Below are 16,822 nucleotides of genomic sequence, written 5' to 3' on the forward strand. Positions count from 1 at the left end.
TAGGAGGACATAAACCTGAAACAAAAAGAAACTGTAGCAGAAACACCACTTGCTTTAGTCACTTATTCCACATATATCTCAATCCATCAGTGAATGCTATACGCTCTCCCTACAAAATATGCCCCATGTTTTACCACTTTTACCATGATCTCCCTGTTACATTCCTAATCAAAACCACAGGTGTCTCTCCCTGGAAACCAGCTCCCAAACAGGTCTTCAGTTTCTCCTCCATGCCCTACAATCAGTTCTTTACACAGTTGCCAGAAGAAACCTGTTAAGAATAATTCTCATGGCATTATTCCCCGGCTGAAACCCTTTAATCACTTCCCATAAATCATGACCATGACCCACAGGCCCTTCTCAATCTGACCCTGCATCCTCAGCTCCTCCTCCTCCCCCACTGGCTCCAGACTCCCAGCCATCCTTCTAACCCTAGACCACCACATTCTTGTCTCTGTTTTTCTTGCTGTTCTCTTGGCCTATGATGTTCTTTTCCTAGATCCTCAGATGTTTACCCCCTCCTCATCATTCATTCTGCCACTCAAATGACTCCTCCTTAGAGATACAATCCCCATCCCAACTCGAATGAAATGCTGACTTACTTCATGCTAAAGTAGTACAGAAGACATGGCCAATCGTCAAAATACAGCTATGAGTCAAATTAAACATCTGTTAATCCTACTGTGTATGTTCTAGGGACTGTATTTGGCTGGGAATATAAAGTTTATAAGACATAGCTCCTTCCTTTGAGGACATTACAGTCTAGGGTGGGAAAGAGACAGGCAACCACAACTCAATGTGACAGAAGTTCCAACAGGAGGAAGCAAGGGATACTATGCACATCCATTGCGGGACCGACTAGACCAGGCATAAGGGGTACAGAAGGCTTCTCATTTATGTTAAAACCAGAATGACATGAGCAAGCCCAGAAAACAAAGGAGGAACATTTCAGAATGCACGTAACAGGCTCGAAGGCAAAAGAGTCCATGATTCAATCAAGAAGTTACAAGTAGCTCGCTGCCTGGGGGCGTATAGAAGAAATGACTGCATGGGTGGAGAGTAACGAGAAAGAAGGCTGGGAAGTTTTAAGCAGCTTAACGTTACTGAAGTTATCTAGACTTTTTAAATTATTAAAGTTGATCCAATAAAGAGAATGACTGTATAAAAGGCATGCTAAAACTATTTTAAAAAAGAGAATCTGCAAGACTTAGAGGCCAAGAGAACCTAGAGAATGAGGGAGAAGGCAGAGTAGGGTCATTAGCTTTGCTGCTCTTAGCCACTACCCAGTACGGCCCCCAGGAGATATCCAGGAATAGCCAGAGAGGAAGGTGGAACTCAGGAGGAACATTTGATAAAAGAAGGGCAGGTAGGGGCTGCAAACTATCACTGTAAGACTGAGAAATATGATGATAGAAAATATGGTGATTGAGGGTATGTTTTAGATGAAGGCTGTTGATTCTCAGCACCATCCACGATGTCCTTTCTATGGCAAGGGCTAGAAGCCTGCAGACTACGTGTGCTAGAGTTCCTTGCCAGCTGGGCCTCGGGTTAGAGTCCCGAGAGATCTGCAAGGCAAGAAGAGACACAAATATTCTCCAGTTGAACTGATGGACAAGTATGTGGGCTTCTACAGATAGCTGGTATCTTTTGCCAGTGCCATGCACATGCCCCCTGAGAATTAACCACTGGGCCTGCAGGAGCCGCGGCCGCTGGTGATGGCTCCCTGTGACCAGGGCACTCTCTGAGTCTATGAACCTGGGCAGTAGCTTCCCTGACCCTCCTGTGCCCAGTTTTTTTTTTTTTTTTTTTTTTTTATCAAGTAAGCTTTTAATTCCCTATATTAAATCCCTGCCTACTTGGAACACCTAAAATGTTTCTCATTTTTCTGATCAAACCTGACTGGGTGAGCCAGAGGGTGACTGTGTAAGACCATTTCAGAACAGATGTAGGTATAGGGGGCAAAGTGCAGAAAGCAGAGAAGTGGGTGATGAAATATTGGGAAAATAAGTCTAGACTCCTACATCAAAAAACTGAAAAATAACCCATGGACGTGGACAACAGGGTGGGGATTGACTGTGGGAGGAGGGGAGGGGGATGGGGCAGGGTAGAGTAATGAGGGAAAGATGGTACAACTGTAATAGAACAACAATAAAAAAAATGGGGGGGAAAAATAACTTAGACAAAAGGAGGGAGGGAAGGAGAGAGGGGGGAGAGATTTGGACCACAGCAGGAAGGGAATGCAGAATGAAGGAAGCCTTTGAGATGAAAACATGCTCACTGTTAACAAAAGCAGTAATAAGAACTGTCCTGAGAAACTTCCTGCAGACCCAGCTCAGCATTGCTCTAGGATCTTTCCCAAGAGCCAGAAGCCAGTGGGCACAAGTCTCCAATTGAAAGGGCCTTAAAGTTAGACTTTCCACATTATTTCCTGAAGAGATTACAGATATAATCACAGAGAAACCATAGCATCAGAAGGGGAACTTGTTAAAAGTTGCATCCCTTTCCTGGACCACACTGCCTATGCTGCATGATTATTTTTCTTTACCATATCCTTAATTTTCCTGGGAAGAGCTCAATTATATTGTTTAGGCAATCTTTATTAAAAAGCAGTAATCTGCTAATGTAAATATTTTAAATACACCACAATGTTCAACTACACATTGTCCTTTCTTCATTTCGTACCACATGGGATCCTTGAAAAACAAAACATCCAAATGGCCTGGGTCATGTGCAGCTTTTGAAGGACCCTGGGAAACAAGACAAGCTAACTTTTACTCCTTCAAGGTCAAGTCAAATTCATGCATCTGGTGTGAAGCTTATTTCAAAGGAAACCAACAGTGAATAATAAAAAATAAGACTGCAGAATCTTGGTCCCCACACATTTTACACAAGATCCTTGAGTCAGTGTCTCAGAATAGGCCCTGTTCCCACAGCATAGAAATAAAACTCCAAAGCCAGCACTATGAACCTTGCTGATACTTTCAAGAAAAATGATAGCTTCAACTTGAAACATGGGATGGTAAGGGAACCAACCTTCATGACAGGATACTTATTATGTGCGTGAGCTTTTGAGTCCACAGGTTGCTGAGGAAACCAAGGGGCTGGTTCTGAATACAGTAGTCCCTCTCGTTATTGCAATTCACTTATCTCGGCCTCACTGTATAGCGGGATTTTAAAAATATAATATTTAATTATTTATCGCGGATTTTTCACTATATCGTGGGATTTTGCGGTACTCTATATGTATGTTGTTAAAGTTATGTAGGTTTAAGAGTGTGGAATATGTTTAAGAACATAAGTAGAGCTTATAAAAGTGTGGAAAAGGTTAATAAGGGAGTGGGAAAGGTTAATAAGGGACTGGGAACGGTTTCTAAGTGTGTGGGAAGGGTTTATAAAGCCTCAAAATATATATAAATACTAAAATAAATGTAAGGTTTTTACTTTGTGGATTTTCACCTATCGCAGCGGGGGTGGGGGGTGGTCTAGAACATAATACCCACAATAAGTGAGGGAATACTGTAATCTTAAACTCATTTTTTGTTATCTTCCCTTCTATTTCTCATATGTTCACTCATCTTGCATTAAAGAAATGACATTTTCACCCTCTGGAACCAGGCTTAACATTTTTAAATTTTCAAGGATGAGGAGCTAGCTTAAAGGATAAACCTCCTCTCCCTTTTTTAATGCCCAGGTAATGAACTGAAATTACATATAAGGTTTGAATTTTGATGGAAAGCTATTCATATATTTTATTCTCTCAGCTTCAACTCTTCCCTCTCTGTGAACTCTTAATATAACTTTATTTCAAAATGACGATGAAATAAGCAGATATATGAACACATGCTAGTGGTGAAAGACTTGAGGATATTTTTTTTTAATGAAGCAAAGACAGCACTAATGAAGGACTAAAACCATTTTACATAAAAGTAAAACTAGGAGCAAAAACTGAACTTCCCTCAGGTCTCTATGCAATGTCTCCTTTATATGCCATGCCTGCTCTTGATATTTGTCTTGCTTTGCTCTCATACCCCCTCACCCAGGCCCTGTGGTTTGGAGTCCTGGACCTCCCCAGGCTCTTACAGGACCAAACAAATCTGAGCCTTCACTTGGCACCCTGCACTGCCACTCTTGGTCCCTTTTCTGCGAACACCTACACCCTTCTTTTACTGTGAAAAGACACAGAGTAGTAAATCATGGAAAATTTCCACTTTGTGAATCAAAAGCAATTGAATATCAGCAATTCTACATAGTTTGAGGAAATTCATAAAATGTATTTAGTCTTTAATGGTTTTTAAGTTCCCTTTAATATTCCAAAGGCCCTAAGTGCTTTTGAGAAAATTAAGAGTCCTAGGAAAATGCAGAAAATGGAAATGAACATGATGAAGGCCTTTCTCTGTGCCAGGCAGCTTACAAAGATTTGTCTGTCCCCATTGTACAGATGAGAAACAGTCTCAAAGTGACCCAGTGACCAAGTTAGGGGCTTGAGAATGGAACTCAGGACACTCTCACTTGGTTAAACTGATAGGAAGACTCAAACCATAGATGCCACCGTGGACGCCCTCTGGAGTGACACAGGCCCCCTTGAAACCACAGCCACTAGGAGCAGCTACCTTAACTGGTCCTGAAGAGAAGATACTTAAGTCCAACATGCAAATAAACTGAAGCTATGATGTCTTGATTGGAGCCTGCCTATTATGAGTATTATGCTTTAAAACCAGCTGTAAACTGAGGGGCAAAAGGGCTACTTTGAAGGAAATTATGCATTCTCATCTCTTTTCATTGTGTCAGAAAGCATGCTTGCCATCTATTTGTCTTCCAAGAGAAAAAGCAGACTGATGTTCGGATCACAAATTTCTTCCTGTTCCAAAAATGTGGATGAAAATCTACCTTTGAAGGAGAAGGAAAAAACAATCTTTAGGCTCGTGATTATCTAGCATCTCTTACTGCCAAGCGGTCCTCCCTTTCAGGCCTGGAGACCACTTAGAAAACTTCCTGTCTCCATCTCCATGGCAACAGGAGGTTGGCACAAGAGTCAAGACGAAACATTTAGTGTTGGATGTGCTGGGAGAGGCAGCAGCCTTCTGTGCTCTGACAGCAGCTCCTCACCAGCATCCTTTAGGTCAGGTCTCCTCCAGCCCCAGAGGAACCAAGCACAATCAACTCAGTAGCAACAGAAGATGTCAGCAGGAACATAGACAGCAAATGTGAAGAACTGTGTTAGATCATATCAGGTAAGTACGAATTATAAAGCAAGGTGACATGGTAGAGAGTGACAGGGACCCCTGCATCTAAATAACAAGCAGCAGCCTGGAGACTACCTGAAGGAAGAGTTTTTGGGGAAGAACAAGTACAAAGGTGCTGAGGTACTGGCCACTAAAACCAAACACAGGTCTGCAGCCGATACCCAAACCCCTGGGTCCAGGTATGCTATGCTAGTTCAGGATTACGTGGATTTTAGAAAGGTAAAAGGATACACGTGTCACATATTTATTATAGATCATCCCTAGTATGAGATGATTCCTTTCTGTAGTAAGACATATGATTTTTCACACTAATTACAATAAATGTTATACACCTTAACATATCAGTTGAGGTCAGGCTTCTTCACCAAATGAGTTATAAAATAATTTTCAGAGCATTCTAGGTTTTTAAATTACAGAATGGGCTTGTGAGCCTACTGGGACTTGAAAAAAACAAATTGATAGAAGTTTCTCAAGTTTATGTTTGTTAGCCACAAAGTTTTCTCAGCCCTTTGGCTCAGCTACCACCTGGGCCAGCAAATCACAAAATTAAATGAATCAAATCAAATAACTGGCAATGGGAGGAGGGGCCTTGCTGAAGTGATGAAAATGCACATACTGTGTGATGTGCACCAATTACCACATTATGGTTATATATGCACAATCTGGTAAACCTATTAAATTGTACACTGAAAATGGTGAATTGTATTGAATATTATAGCTCAAAATGTAATTGTTAGAAAAAATATCAATGGAAGAAACTCAGAAATGTGAATTAATGGACCAATTTTTCAAATGCAAAAATCTGATTATGAATAACATGATCCTATTTTCTCACAGTAAAAGTATTCCAAGTACTGTAAAATGATACAGCTACTATGGAAAACAATCTGGCAGTTTCACAAACGATTAAACAGAAACTGTGTAACCTAGTGATTTAACTCCTAGGTATACACACAAGAAAAACAAAAACCTATGTCCACACAAAAGGGGGGACCCCCCAAAAAATGGAATTCATTAAAAAATTGTATATTTATTCTTACATGTTTAAACTTCAGTCATCTTCAAAGTACTCTCCATATGATGCAATACACCTATTGAGATTTTTTTCCCACTGCTCAAAACAGTTTTTCAACATGTCAATTTTTATGCCTTTTAGTGTTTTTGCCATTTTTTGTTTAAGCTCTTCCACATCAGCAAAACACTTCCCTTTGAGGACTCCTTTTCATCCAGGAAAACAAACAAACAAGAAAAGTCACTCAGGGTGAGATCTTGTGAATAGGGAGGATGGGACACAGGGCTCATGCCATGTGGTCAAAAACTGCTGAACTTTCAGTGCGGTGTGGGCAGGTGCACATATAAATCACCCATCATGAAATGGGCAAACACATTGAAAGAGTCTTCAAAAAATTAACTGAAGCCAAGCACAGTGTCTTACAACACAACCAGCAGGTTCACTGACACAAATGGGGTCCTAGAACATTCACCTAGCTGGGGAAGCCTGTGCTACAATGGGTCCACCCTCCAGAAGATAATTCTGTTTTAGGGGGAGTTCCCCTTCGTATAGACAAATGTCCATAGCTGTGTTAGTCATTGTAGCCCCAAAGTGGAAACTCCCCAAATGTCCATCAACTGAATGGATAAACAAAATGCTGTATGTTCATACAATGGAGCATTATTTGTCAATAAAAGGCAATGAAAAACTAATACATGCTATAATGTGAATGAAACTTGAGAACATTACAGTAAGTGAAAGGAGTTAGTCACTAAAGAGCACATTTTGTATGATTTTGTGTATATGAAATGTCTCAAAGAGGCAAATTCATAGAAATAGAAAGTAGATTAGTGGACATCTAGGGCTGGGGAGAGTGATGAGATTGAGGAATGATAGCTAAAGGTGTTAGGTTTCCTTTGGGGGGTGACGAAAATACTCTAAAAGTATTGTGATGGTTGTGCAATTGTAAATATACTAAAAACCACTGAATTGTATACTTTAAGTGGGTAAGTGATATGGTATGTAAATTGTATTTCAATAAAACTGTTACCCCCTAAAAACTGTCTTTGTTATATTAGGATGAAATTAGATACGTATCATTGTCTTCTTTACCTCAAAGCATACAATGATGCCTTGGTGCCAACGTAGCAAGTACAACCTGTCTTCGTAGAATGTGGCCTGGTGACCACCAACCACCATCAACAGAGGAAAAGTTCTCATCTGCCAGCCAGGAAACTGTGAAAGTCTGTGCAGAAATTGAAATCTGCTTTAGAGACTTACTTATTTACTTGGTTCTTAATTAGGATCTTTCATGCGCCTTTAGCATAACAACCCATTTCAGATTAACTAGCAGAATTACTGTCATTTGCAATTACTGTGATTAGAAACACTAAATAAATATTATTGAGGTAAATGTAAGTTAAATATATTAAAATGCTCCTTAGAAGTGTGTTGTAATTCAACTACTAGAGTCTAAGAATTATGACTCTGATGGCATCTAGCAGAACTCTAGGTGAATCCAGAGGTAACATGCAAACAATGTTAATTAAAATTTTTCTTACTCCTTTGGAAAGCAAACACCAAATGGAGGAAAAGGTCATAGATTTGCCACACTTTGGAAGTCTTATTACAATGTATTACTATTCATTTATCCCCACCACATTCCAAAAAGATTTTCCCATCAAGAAAAAAAAAAAAAAAGCAGCTCAATTATTAAATTAAGTGCATCTGCTTTTAAGGGGCATGAAAGCAATTAGTTAACAAGTATTTATTAAGTATCCACTATATATGAAGAATGTGGCCTGGCACTGAAGGGAGCTACAAAATACTTATGACAGTCTCACCAGCTAGGAATCTGTAGTCACATCTAGCAATAGCAACAATAAATTACTATCCCTGGTGCTGTTTGTCAGATTTGAAAAAAGCATCCAGTTAATAGGAGGTGTAAGAGTTGATAGAGTGTCGACTCCCCAGGAAGAGAGAAGAGGAGGATTTTGAACTATAGCTTTGACTTGTCTCACCGCCAGCTGCTTGGAGCAGTGTGTACCTCACTGAATGCCATGCTGATGGTTGTCCAGTACAGCCATGGTTCCCTGTCATTGTCAAGTCTAATCACACTCATCAAAAATGAACTTAGCCCTGTTCTATACTACTATTTTTTTTTAAATTTTGTATCATTAAATTATTTTACAATTTTTTAAAAAAATAACAATGTTCCTTTGTAAAGCCTTTTTTTTTTTTTAGGGGAAAAAAAAAGACAACCCTTTCAATGACCTATCATAACCTTGAGATATCTGTATGTTATATGTGTGATTATTTCTATGATGTCAATGAAACTTTCACTACTAGGGAAGGAATGGAAGCAGTGTGATGAACTCAGCAAGAAGGGTATGTTAAAAGGGAACCACAGCCCTGGCTGGTGTGGCTCAGTTGGTTAGAGCGTCATCCTGTAACCAAAGGGTTACAGTTGCCAGTCAGGGCGTGTTCCATTCCCCATCTGGGTACATACAGGGGGCAACCAATCAATGCTTCTCTCCCACATCAATGTTTCTCTCTCCCTTCCTCTCTCTTAAAAAGCAATGAAAAGAATGTCCTCAGGTGAGGATTAAAAAATAATTAAAAAAAAAAAAAAGAGAGAGAACCCCCCCCCCATGTTAGTTTGCTTCAGGAAATATATGCTGATTATTAAACTATGTTACATATGCCAGTTATATTCTAAAAATTAAATTTTATGTGAACCAGAAGGGACAAGTGACCTGAGTTTTCTCTCCCTCTCTGTCTCTCTATATCTTTGTCTCTGTCTCTCTAAAAAGTTAAGTTCAACCATCATTTATTAAGTAAAAATTAAGACACGGTCCCTGTTGAAGATTGCACAAAATGATAAAAGAGACAAATGTGTAATCAAATAATTACTGTTTGATATGATGAATGTTATAGGTAACTCAGATGTGTTAACTTTAAATAAGCATTAAAATGAAAACTGTTGACTTCTGGCCAAGATGGAGGCGTAGGTAGACACACTGCATCTCCTCCACAACAAGGAAGGAATACAGCTACCTCAAAACTAGAGACAACCAGAAGTTCCAGAAAATCGAGCTTCATGGAAGTCCAACAAATAAAGCTATAAAGAGGAAATACTCATCCAGACAGGTAGGAGGGATGTAGAGAACATGGTATGGTGGCAGCAGCAGCAGCAACAGGCCAGCAGAAAGCGCAGTCACACGTTTTAAAAAGTCAGGAGGGACACCTGGGCAGCGCTCCCAGCACCAGACCAGACTGCACAGCTATGGTTCCAGTGCCATGGAAAATACAGTATTCCCTCACTTATTGCGGGTATTACGTTCTAGACACCCCCGCAAAGTAGGAGCCTTACGTTTATCCAACACTCTTAAACCTATGTAACCTTAACAACATACATATACAGTACCACAAAATCCTACAATATGGTGAAAAATCCGTAATAAATAATTAAATATAATATTTTTAAAATCACACGATACAGTGAGGCTGCGATAAGTGAGCCACGATATAGAGAGGGACTACTGTAAAGCCTCATTGCTTCTGACTGTGTAAACCAGTGGGGGTTGGGGCAGAGGAAGAAACTGCTGGTCTCTCCATAGAGTCCACTTGTTTAAAGGAACCCCACAGTCCTAGAACGTCTGCAGACCCACACACCATGGGAAAAATAGCCAGGGCAACAGCTAGAGAGGCACCAGACCCATACAGAAGTGGAAGAAGTGCCTGGAAAAGGGGTGAGTGCTTAGCAAGTGGCATTGTTCCCTCTCAGACCCCTCCCCCACATACAGTGCCACAACGTGGTGAAACAGGTAGCCCATACTGGCGAATACCTAAGGCTCCAACTCTTACAACATAATAGGTGCAAGAGCTCTACCTAAGACACAGAAGCAAAAAAACATAGGAGCCTGTCAAGGTGAGACAAAGAAGTATGGCCCAAAAGAGGGAATGGATTAAAGTTCCAGTGGAAGAACTAAGTCAGGAGGAGATAGCCAACATAACAGATGTACAGTTCAAAACTCTGCTGATAAAGATGCTCACAAGCTTGACAGATATACTTAAGTATGGCAAACACATAAGAAAAGAAGTGAAGGCTATGCTAAATGAAACAAAGGAAAATCCACACAAAACCAATGGCAAAGGAGAGGAAACCAGAGTTCAAATCAATGATCTGGAACATGAGGAAGAAAAAATCAGTCAACCAGAACAGAATGAGGAAACAATAATTGAAAAAAATGAGGAGAGGCTTAGGAACCTCTGGGACAACTTTAAACATACCAACATCCGAATCATAGGGATACCAGAAGGAGAAGAGGAAGAGCAAGAAATGGAAAGCTAATGTGAAAAAATAATGAAGTAAAAGTTCCCAAATTTGGTAGAGGAATTAGACATACAAGTCCAGGAAGCACAGAGAGTCCCAAACAAGCTAGACCCAAGGAGGACCACACCAAGACACATCATAATTAAAATGCCAAAGGTGAAAGATAAAGAAAGAATCTTAAAAGCAGCAAGAGAAAAACAGAGAGTTACCTACAAAGGGGTGCCTATAAGACTATTAGCTGATTTCTCAAAAGAAACTTTGCATGCAAGAAGAGACAGGCAAGGAGTATTCAAAGTGATGAAAATCAAGGACCTACAACCAAGATAATTCTACCCAGTAAAGCTATCTTTTCTATCCAGCAAAGCTATCTTTTAGAATGGAAGGGCAGATGAAGTGCTTCCCAGACAAGGTAAAGCTAAAGGAGTTCATTATCACCAAGCCATCATTATATGAAATGTCAAAGGGACTTTCTTAAGAAAAAGATTAAAACTATGAACATTAAAATGACAACCAACTCACAACTATCAACAACAGAATCTAAAAAATTAGAACAAAACCCAACTAAGCAAACCAGAATCGTCGTCGTCGGCAGCCGTCCGTCTCGAGAGACGATGGTGTAGCTTCTTAAGAGTCTATCTGCACGGCCGAGAATGGCTGTGCAGTCCGACTCGGGAGTGACATGGTATCTGTCTCCTCCCATGTTGAATCGACATCTTGCGATGACGCTGAAGCTACAGAGCCTGGGCAGGGTGATATGGAGGGCCAGCTGTTGCCCATGCAGCAGACCCCCCCCTGCATGGGCCAGCTGTTGCCCATGCAGCTGAAGGATCCAAGGGAAAGACGGAGTCAATACAGCTTGGGTTCAGGTGCGCTGCAGGAGTTGCCGGTGTTGACTACAACGTCAAACCGCCTTAGGGACTCCGGCTCCGGATTTTCTGTCGGGGTTTACTCCCTTAGCCTTTCCCCTGAAGAGGTATGCCGCAAGGCAGCGGGGGTTTTTTTGGAGTCAGAGTTTTCCTTCTCTGATGTACCCTGACTGGAAGATCGAACCAGCGACACTTAGCTCGCAGGCCGACGCTCAATCCACTGAGCAAACCAGAATAGGAATAGAATAATAGGTATGGGGATCATTTGGAGGGCTGTCAGCTGGGAGGGGGAAGGGGGAGAAATGGGGAAATGGTGCAGGGACTAAGAAGCATAACTGGATGGTACAAAATAGACAGGGGGAAGTTAAGAATGATATAGGAAAAAGTGAAGCCAAAGAATTTATATGCACACTCATGGACATGAACTAAGGGGGAGTGGGATTGCTAGTGAAAGGGGATACTGGGGAGCAAAGGGAAAACAAATTGGGACTACTGTAACAACATAATCGATAAAATATACTTAAAAAATGCAAACTGTTAATAAAGGAAGTCAAAACAAGAATATCAACTTCTGGCTATGTATTCTGTCTAAGAAAATCTTGCTTCTTATATAATTTCCCTGATTACCAATACATCTTTAAGACAAACCACTTAATTGACATTGTTTAATAAATCATAGTTTTTAAACTTACGGGTACTCAATGAAAACCATCAATAGTGCATCCTACTTTGCTCATAACTAACATAAGCAACAACCAGACAGGAATGGTGAATTACAATACCAGAGGTCAAGGTGAGCAGGCATCTAAGACATGCCAATGGTAGGGAATTTTTACAAGGTCATGGACAAGAAAAGAGCTAAAGAATGTTAACGAAGTCCAAAGGGGCCAGTAGGAACCTAACCCAGAACACTGGGAAAACCACAATACTGAGGCAAGATCCAGGCCCAGTTAAGGTTAAGTGTGTATAGGGAGACACGCCAGCAAGGTTCACCTAAAAAGGAACTACATACTACAAAACGAGGATGAGCTCTTGTTTTCACTGAGTTAAGGGGCACAGTTTGCAGTCAGGGCTCTCCCAAGCCTGTACTTCTCTCTTTCCTTAACCCCCTGGGACAGTGTTTTTACCCCTCTTGGATGGGCTGTATTCCCCAGGATCCCTGCACTTCCATTAAGTAGGGACATTTGGCAGCTGCCTCTTGTGAGTGGGTGATGGGTAGTCACAACTAGACTCCCCAGCTTCCCTTTATCCAAAGGCTGGCTCTCAGGGAGGACGCTCAGGACTGGAAACAACACCCCCCAGGGGCAACAAGGTGGGAGCACTCATCAAGGTAGGGGCACTTGAATACTGATGGCCAGAGAACTCCAGTACCCACAGCAGGGTGGGAGCAGAGCAGACATTCAGAGTTGTCTGCACTTTGGTAATTTAATTGTCTTTAAAGAAATGTCAACTAAGTGAGTCCATTGAACAAAATTTAATGGGGGAAAAATCCACCAACTCTAAGAAATCTGACTGGACAGCTGTTGGAGTACAAAATTATTAGAAAAGGTAAGTTGGTACTAAGAGAATTAGACTTGGCAGTTTATCAAATGTGAACAGGAGAGGATGGGTGAATTCTATGTCAATAACCGTTTTATCATTCCTAATCACTTCCACCTGGCAGGTGCCTGGATTCCAGCCACATTGACTTGCAAAATACATTTGCTTTGTCTCCCATTTTCTTTGCTCTCTGCTCTGTAATTGTAGCAACCTTCTGTTTTTGAGGTTGTTTTTCTCTTTACCAGCATTGTAGACTCTTGTAAAAATCTTAACCATAATTGTAAGATCATTTGAGACAATACAAATATGTATAGAGTTAAACAAGCAGCTGTCTTTTTCTCATCGAGACATCTGGAAAAAGAAAGTTAAGAAAAACTGAGTCCAAAATCCAGGAACCATGTCTACTAAATATTTAGCTAGTGGCTGCCAAGGTGAAATGCATAGACCCTTCTCAAAGACTTCTCCCCTAGCTTTTCAGTTGTATCAAAAGCCTAACTCTAGTTTATAGGCAAAATGCCTAAATCATTTCAAAAAAAAAATAATAATCTAGTACATATGTGGAGCTGGCATATCTCCTGTGAATCCAATTTAAGCCCCTAATCTTTGCATCCTAAAGGGTTTAAAAATTTTTTGACTAGGGGAAAAATGTATTTTGCATGTGCTTTCCAAGTTACAGAGAAAACTATTTTCTAGCCCTAAGGTTCTTAAACCTCAAAAGGAAAGTCTAACTTCTCTTTCATTTTGACAGGTTATCTAGATAAAGTACAGATTAGTGAGAAAATTAAGTCCCATGCCATAATCATTGCACGCTATGTGTTATCCAAACCAATAATAAGCAGGTGTGTCTTTCCTAATGTGGTGCCTCTGCCATCCTTGCCCAGTAAGCTCCTATTCTTCCTTCAAAACCCTCATCAAATATCCCCTTTCCTGTGAAACTTTTATTGAACACTCCAAAGCAGAATAAATGGCTCCTTACTCGGGAGTCCTAGACCCCTTTCACTGGAATATATGACAAATCTGTATTGAGCACAGAGGTACACTTCATCTGCACTGTATTGTAAACATGAGCCACAAAGCTGACCTTTCCTCGCTTCTATCCCTGGATACCTTGGAATTGTCCACAGCTGTATAGTCAGGGCATTGGTGAGTACCCTTTGTTTGGTGGTGCGCCATTAGCAGCTGCTCAAGTGAATGACCCTTCTCATTTTTACCTGGCCCACCCCTCTCCTATTAGGCTAAACTCTGGGATAGTAGACTGTCTATCCACTTGAGCTTTTCCAACTTCTGGCACATAGTAATTATTCAGTAAATATGGGTTAGATGCATGAGTGTAGGAGACTGCCCTGCATGGTTTCAGGAATTGTAGCCCGGCCACAAGCTAGGCCTCTCCAGGAGGCCTGTAAGTCTTGACCAGAAGACCAGAAAGGCTGGAGACAGGCATGACCTCATTCAGGGGGTTCCCATGGGAATTGGATTTAAAGAATGCATATTCTGCTTTAAAGCTTGCTCCATTTTTCTCATCTCTTAAGTTAGCTATAGACCCTGTGTAACATCCAATACCCGGAAGGTGTATAAAGCTTTGCACCTGATGCCCACATAGTGCCAGGATGTCTAACAGATCGTGACCCAGAATGTTCACTGTGTTCCTTGCATTGTTATCAGTAATCAGTGATTGTTAACAGTAATCCAAGCATTTGAAATTGATTGATGATTTATGTACCCTGACTCTGTATCCCTTGGATACTCACCTCAATAAAAGGAGTTTGGAAGGCATGATCGGGGCTCTTCTCCACTAGAGAGACTGGCCACCTTTCTTCCTCCCAGACAAAATAGTTTGGGTTACTTATTATCTCTCATCTGCGATCCTGAGACCATTGCTAGACAGTGAGTTTCCACCGAGCCAAGGGCATTGGGGGCAACCCACCTCATAAGAGTGAATGTATGAGTGAATGAATGAAAAAATATAAAAGCAAACAGTGTCCAGTCTTCATCAAGCATTCAATGAACATTTGTCAATTAATGGTTCCCTCCTCAGAATTTCCTTATCTGCTTATCCCTGCTGTCACTCCACATTTTCTACCTAGTGTTTTAGAGGTTTACAGACATACCTTAAATAGATGTGGAATAGAAACCCACTAAGGTTCAGAACTGGCTTGATTGCTCAGTACCCAAAGTGAAGCAGATTGAGCCCAGAAGTTATTCAATGTCTGTTGACTAAATATTCAACAAAGATTACATGATATTACAGGGAACCTGAGGTGGCCCCGCTTCACTCAAATAAGAAAGTCCAACTCCTGAGCTATGTCAAAGGTTCAACAACATAAGTTGGTAAATTAAGTTCAGGTTTCAGAAACACAAGTTTTACTTTCTAACTCCAGACCACAAATCTCAGTGACTGCTGACAGCCATTTCATTTCACCGTTTCTCTCCTAGCAAACAGAAATAACACAAAATTGTCTTCAACCTATTATAAAAAAATAAAGAGAAAATGCATGAGATGGTATACATTAAGAAATCTGAGTTTCTCTGACAAGAAGAATTCACTATGTTATTAGTCAAATACAATGCTTAGACAAGCTAAATATGATTATTTACTTGATGGATATTCATTGATGTAAAACTGTGACTTTTCATTCACTTTCCTCATTCCACTTCCTTGCACTTATTTTTAGTTGTGAACCAATCAAGTCTGTGAATTAAGATCTACACTGTAATAAACAGCTAAAGAAAGTCACTGTAATCAAGCAAAAAATAATCAATATTGGAAAATGCAATGATCTTTAAAAGTCTAAAACTGTTGTATACTTGGCTTTCTTCCATTAACCTTTTTTTTTAATTCATGATTTTTTTCAGACTGAAGGAGTAACTTGACCTGGATGTATTAGGAGGAAAAGAAATCATTTAAGTAGCTGCAAATGAAATACTATGATCACAATTCAATATAAAATCGCCATCCATCATTTAAATAATTTGATCTGTGTCAGGGACAGGAAATTTCCACAGACATTCTTAAAGACTACAAACATTTCTCAAGCTATCAAATTAAGAGGCACAAAAATAATTAGATGTTGCCCAAGGTCTTTCTACTCTGAAGGGAGAGATTTTTCAGGAAGATAAAATTGTGTCCCTGTTGTTTTGATATTTGTTCTTAAAAAAAACAGAGCCATGTTTCAGACAGTGATTGAGCTACAAAGTGTCAAAAAGGTCTTCACTAATTATTTTTTTAGGTAGCTCAACATGTCCTCCATGTAGGGAATGTTAAAGTGTCCTCCTCATGTGTTGGTTCAAAAGCATTCTGTAGTGTCTGCCCAGCCCATCCTCCCCTCCCTGGGAGCCCGCTGAGGGGGCCCAGCTGCCACATTGTGCCACTCAATCTTGTCTCAGGAATTTGGAATTGGAGACTTGAAATTTTTGTCAGGCTCTTTGCAACATTAGAAGACAGACACATATACTTGGAAAAGGGCTCTCACTGCCACCAACCACAATGTAGCCGGCGACCCCTAGAAAGCCAGGGTGCGGAGAGGAGAATGAAGCAGGAGGTAGAGCAGCAGAGGTGAGACCGAAGGTGGCTGCCTCAGTCCCGCGTCATGGCCTGGCCCCAGCCTCTTCCTGTCAGGCTCCATCACTCACCTCTGCTGCTTCACCATCAAATCCTCACTTTCACCCATGTTGTTTCCTGTGGGTTTTGGAGACTTGTCACCAAAAGAACCTTGAGAAAACCTTAACAATCAACCTTGATCACTTGGCAGGCCAACAAGACAGCTTCTCTAGAAACTCTAAAATCAATGACACAGTAATGACCACAAGCGGCTTTTGAGTATTTTGATTCAAAAGGAACCCAGAAATC

The 16,822-nt window shown here is 40.7% G+C and overlaps 1 protein-coding gene across 1 annotated transcript in view; it reads right to left on the reverse strand.

Moving 5' to 3' along the window:
- Positions 1–16,822, reverse strand: part of CACNA2D3 (calcium voltage-gated channel auxiliary subunit alpha2delta 3) — a 931,470-nt gene that overhangs the window by 669,390 nt on the left and 245,258 nt on the right. The gene's annotated exons all lie outside the window — the stretch shown is intronic.

This window comes from Furipterus horrens, unplaced genomic scaffold (genome assembly GCF_987537825.1).
Source record: "Furipterus horrens unplaced genomic scaffold, mFurHor1.1.pri manual_scaffold_7, whole genome shotgun sequence".
NCBI lineage: Eukaryota > Metazoa > Chordata > Mammalia > Chiroptera > Furipteridae > Furipterus > Furipterus horrens.